We start from the raw sequence: 6,017 nt of genomic DNA, 5'->3' as shown, positions 1-6,017 counted from the left end.
ATCAAAAGGCACGCAGGCGCAAAGGCGACGACCTGCCTCCTGTAACGATTTTATGGGCTCGCTTGGCACCCCGAGAGAAAGGAGCTGCGGATCCGCTGGTTTCTTATTGCGCCCAAAAATCGTGGGATCGTCTCAGGGAAAAGCGCGGGCGCTCGTCCAAAAGGCGCCGCTCTTATTTCTTTCCCTCATTCAGGCGCCATTCTTTTTAAAATGACCTGGCGCCTCGCATCCAGAACGGCAACGCCAAGGATAGGTGCTTCACCAAATGTAACGTCGCTGGAGGAACCGACGTTGACGCTTCTTTACCGGAGACGAAGATAACGGGGAACGCTGAGGGATCCTGATCCGGCAATATTTCCTGTCAAGTTCCTTTTGTTGTGGGCTTGGGAGGAAAAAACCAGCCGACGGTTCAAGATCGTCACGGTAAGGAATTTTTTTCCTGCGCCTCCATTGCTTGCGTGCTTGCTTGCTTGTCTCTTTGGTTTTGTTACTCCTTGTTTTTATCCCACCCTTTTCCCAATAAAGGTACTGTACTCCAAACGGCGGACAAATTATTTAAAGAGCAATACCTTAGAAAATGAATTAAAACAATTAAAATATCAAACATACATATTTTAAAACATGAAAAAGTTTGGGGAAAGTGCACTAAAAGCCCCTTCCTCTGCTTGGTAATCATATGGGGTTTTCTATTCAGGAGATTCGTCCCAATGTTGGAGGTAACTAGCCATTTTGGCACTCAGGGCAAGCAGCATGATTTCCCAGGCATGTTTTTTTTCCAAGAAATAATGAGGATACAAATATAATGTCTCCCACCCCAAAAATAAAGGTTGTGCTTAAAATAAGAGGAAAAGGAACAGAATCAGGAGGTGCTGCCTTACACTCACCAGTAGATTTTAGTTTTGGGTACCTTCGAAATTTCCATTCTGAAGGAAATCAACCCTGAGTGCTCACTGGCAGGAGAGATCCTGAAGCTGAGGCTCCAATACTTTGGCCATCTCATGAGAAGAGAAGATCCCTGGAAAAAGACCCTGATGTTGGGAAAGTGTGAAGGCAGGAGGAGAAGGGGACGACAGAAGACGAGATGGTTGGACAGTGTCACTGAAGCTACCAACATGAATTTGACCAAACTCCGGGAAGCAGTGGAAGATAGGAGGGTCTGGCGTGCTCTGGTCCATGGGGTCACAAAGAATCGGACACGACTTAACGACTAAACAACAACCTTCTAAATGATGTAATGGTGCAAAGTCCAGTTGTTCCATTCTAGTTACACCCCTGGATGCTCCCCTTGCCCTAATCAGAAGCCGTCCATGCTTATAACGACTTTCCACTGACTTCGTATAAGCAAATATCCATGCCAAATCCACCTTGCATCTCTCCAGATGCATTGTCTCATGCCTGAATCTCTTTGCAACAGGAAATCTGTTTTGCATGGTTCTTCTGGACAAGCCATCTTGTTAAACTAATATGAATCTCTGTTTCTGCACTGTGGTTTTCCTTATTCTCCCATTATTGCCCCTCTGTCAAGTAATTCCTTACAGTTTCTATGCCCCCACCTACTCTGGGTCTCTTCACTTGGAAAAAAGAAGAGTGAAATTATATCATCTTCCCCCTGGTGTTTCTATCCCATCTTCTTCCCCCAATCCCCACATTTAATTTCTAAAAGTATCCAGGGAAAACTTTAGAGATACCATGAACCACCAGAAAGACAGATAAGTGGGTGCTAGATCAAATGAAACATGAAATATCCCTGAGAAACAAACATGACTAAACTGAGATTGACAGGGACGTGGTGGCGCTGTGGGCTAAACCGCAGAAGCCTCTGCTGCAGGGTCAGAAGACCAAGCAGTCGTAAGATCGAATCCACGCGACGGAGTGAGCGCCCGTCGCTTGTCCCAGCTCCCGCCAACCTAGCGGTTCGAAAGCATGCAAATCTAAGTAGATAAATAGGGACCACCTTGGTGGGAAGGTAACAGCGTTCCGTGTCTAAGTTGCACTGGCCATGTGACCACGGAAGATTGTCTTTGGACAAAACGCTGGCTCTATGGCTTGAAAATGGGGACGAGCATCGCCCCCTAGAGTCGAACACAACTGGACAAAAATTGTCAAGGGGAATCTTTACCTTTACCTTTAAACTGAGATTATTATACTTTGGGTATATCATGAGAAGACAAGAGTTGCACGAATAGACAATAATGCTGGGAAGAGTTGAAGGCAGCAGGAATAGAAGGAGATGAAATATGAGATGAACTGACTCAAAAAGAGAAACCCTGACCAACGATAAGTTATAACAAGTCTGGGGGCATGGGGGAGTGAAGGACAAGACCAGAGTTATGCTTCCATATAGGGTAGACTTGGATTTGAAGCCCTTTCTAGGCATGGCGAATCTGCCTGCAGAGTTTTGGTGCTGAAAAACAGGCACTCCGATCATGCCAAACCCCACCTACTTGTTACCTCTGTGAAGGCATGTTTTAACCTCCCCTTAGAACTGTCATCCCTCCAGGCAATACAGAAGTTTCATGGTTAGTTGCCTGAAACATCAGACCTGGAAACAGTCAACTGTGGTTGCAAAACAAAAACAAAAGCAAGCCAGTTTGCCAAATGTGGATGGAGGAAAAGCTGTGTTTCATCAAACAGATGCAGTCCATTCTTCTTAAAGGTACACCAGTTTCTAAATCCGGAATCGGTGCCTTGTCTAGAAAGACCCTGGGAGACTGGCTTGGGTCAAGAACTTCAGGACAGAGATACAGGTATGTTTTGTAGATGACCTTTAGCAGGTGAATTAAAATGTGGTCATTCATAGAACCAAAGGGCTATGAGTTCTTTCCTATGGATTTCATCCCAGCAATTTTTTTCTTGAGAAAATGACTCAGGTGTTCCTCGGGAGACTAAACCTCTTTGGAAGACATTTTTGGGAGCAAGTAGAGTGGAGGTCCTACAACCAGCAGCATCTATGGAGGTCAGTTATCAAGCATAACCATGTGGCTAGAGCCACTGTTTGATGTGGTACATCTTCATGATGAGATTTATCCAAGGGTAACATTTAAGAAGTCTTCCTCTGTAGCGTTCTCTATTTATTTGATCTATGGTTCATGTTTGTTATGTAATGGTTTATGAATATTAATGTTGCAGAGAGGCGGAGCCAAGACATGCTATAAGAGGCAGAGCCTGAGTCAATTTTTCAGTCAGAATGTGAGTTTAAGTCAGATTGAGTCACTGAGAGTAGAGTCAGGGTGTGCAATAGAATGTGTAGTTTGGGGAACTTCTGAGGAATGATTAAATACTGAAGATACTCACGAATTAATCTATGCATTCAATAAACCAAAGTTTTATTTTAAAGGACTTGAAGTGTGGACCTGAATCTTTCTGAAGTAAATGGTGATTTCGAAATCACCTGGTGGCAGATCAGTATCTGCTGATTTATTTATCCACAATTTAAAAATATTAAAAGAAAAATCTAATACCATAACTGGCCGCTAGAGGGAGGAAGAGACTATGCTATGATTGCTATGTATTGCGTTCATTATAATTGTTTAATGATTAAGATGTTTTATTGTATGGTATTTTATGACATTTGTAAGCCGCCCCAAGTAGACGCTGTCTAGGGGGGGTGGGGTAGAAATCAAATAAATAAATAAATAAAAATACATAGCGTTCTGCATTTTTCAGCATCCGCCAGGGGCGTGGGCTAAGGCAGAGGGCTGGAAATCGTTTCCCTGAGAATACAGGGGTCCTACTGATACCGGAGCAGAATCAAACTAGATTTTAGTATAACCCCTAGCAGAGAAGCATTCAGATACTATAGGATTTTCCTTTAGTTACTCTTCCCTGCACCCCTCCACCTTTGATCTGGCCGATGGCCAGCTAAGGAATGTGGCCAAGGAGGAACCAGGTGACAATACAGTGGTGCCTCGCTAGACGATGATAATCCGTCCCACTGAAATCGCTGTCTAGCAAAATCATTGTTTAGCGAAAAGCTAATCGTCTTCTAGCGAAAATTGGTTTGTGAAGCCGGGAACAAACATTGTCCAGCGAAATTCCCCCATGGGAATCACTGTTTTGCGAATTGCTATAGCGATTGCAAAAAGTCAATGTCTAGCGAAAAAACTGTCATGCGGGGTAACTGTCTAGCGAGGCACCACTGTAATTGGAACATCACCAGCAGGGGAGCCGGAGAGTGAAGGCCATATATCAGGGCCCAGGAAAGCCTAGACATAGACATACCAAAAGATAAGAGGAATTGGTACTCTTTTCCCCAGACATTTAGATGCTTCCTGAGCATAAGCAAAGAACACATGAGCACACAATCTGCATATCAATAGGTAGCCAATAAGTTAACTTAATTGGCATCACTACTCAATGAGGAACTGAATCCAAATGACCAATAAAATTTTAGTGCTTTTATGACTCTGTGTATCATATAAAACATGTGTACACTGTATTCTGGGGCGGGGTCCTTCTCTGCTTTTAAAAAAATCCCAGGTTACCTTTTCTTTGCTGCTATTCAAATAAAATTGGGCCTTTGGTTCAGCTATTTGCGTCTATGCCTGATTCCTTGCCAGAGAATTTTAGAACCCAGATTTGGCTGGTAACACTACTGCATTGTATTTTTACAAGAAACATATGAAAAAGATGGTGTAAATACTGTAATCTTAAACTGTCACGAACAGATATTTATGAGAAAGCTTATGGGAATTCAAAGTCAAGAGTGGAAAGATTATTTGACGCCTGAATATGCATCACTTTTATGCAGTAACTTACACCCTGAAGTCTATGACATTAATAGTACCTGCGTTTTGAACCTTATTTCTTCTGTGCCCCTTGTTCTAACAGATGAAAAAAGATGCGATTCACAAAAGCATGTGTATGGTTATTAATGGGGTAAAGAGTCAGATTGTGGGTACGTTGCAAGAGCTACCTTTGCAGGTAGAAGGCAAACTGCGTGGAGCATTAATGCTGGATATCTGGATTCCAAAGAATTTGCCTCCCATTTAAGAGACACCAAGAGCCACAATTCTGGGGCACACTTTGGGGTGAAAGAGAAAATAGGGGAAATGGTATTTTCTAAAGATGCAGGACCACCAGCACAGAAACGAAACTCATTGCATATGGAAATGAAACTTGTTTGCTGCGCAAGACTGCTCACCAAAAAAAAAAAAAAAAATAAAGCTAATTTGCAAAGCTGTGAAAGAAGGTTGGAGGATAATCACACGTCTTTCCTAAGGCAGCTGCGCTTCTAACTGGGAAGCTGCAGTCGGAATCACTTCCTCCCGGAGAGAGCAAACAAGCTTTTTATCTCTCTGGGGTTGTCAACATTTAGATTATGTTATTTGAGGATGAAATAGCAGAGGGACCCCTGAGCTCAGCGATCTAGAGATGGAGAATGCTTCCAGAGAAGTCTTTCACAGTACCATTGTCTATTTTATGAGTTGTAACCCACCCAGAGTAGTGCTGTGACACGAATGGGAGCGGGATACAAACTTTAAAAAAATCCAGGGAATCCTGTCTTGTCATGGCATACCCAAAGTAGTATAGCCTCAGGTTTTTTTGCCTCCAGAGATTGTTCAGGTGCGTAGGGAAGACTTGTTCTGTATGTCACGCCCTGCACTATCATGAATTTCTCACGTGGTATCTGCAGCCTTGTTAAATCAATGGGGCAAAAAAAGGCAAGCAAATTGAAAATATATACGCACATCAACACAGAATAGCATAAAAAGCAATGCCTACAGTATGAAAAAGAATCATGGCGTGATAATATGCTCAGGTAGACCTTCCTCTCTTAAGCAACATTTCCAGAAAAGTGTTCAACTTATAATGAAGAATGACAAGCTGTTTCAAAAGAACATATAATGGAGATATTCTTTACATACAAGAAGGCTTTATGTATTTTGTACAAAACAAGTCTGCAGAAGATGATAGATAGATAGATAGATAGATAGATAGATAGATAGATAGATAGATAGATAGATAGATAGATAGATAGATAGATAGATAGAATACATACATACATACATACATAC

The sequence above is a fragment of the Pogona vitticeps genome, chromosome 6 (genome assembly GCF_051106095.1).
Source record: "Pogona vitticeps strain Pit_001003342236 chromosome 6, PviZW2.1, whole genome shotgun sequence".
In the NCBI taxonomy this organism is placed as follows: Eukaryota; Metazoa; Chordata; class Lepidosauria; order Squamata; family Agamidae; genus Pogona; species Pogona vitticeps.
The sequence above is the reverse complement of the archived record's forward strand: the minus strand, read 5'-3'. Positions refer to the sequence as shown.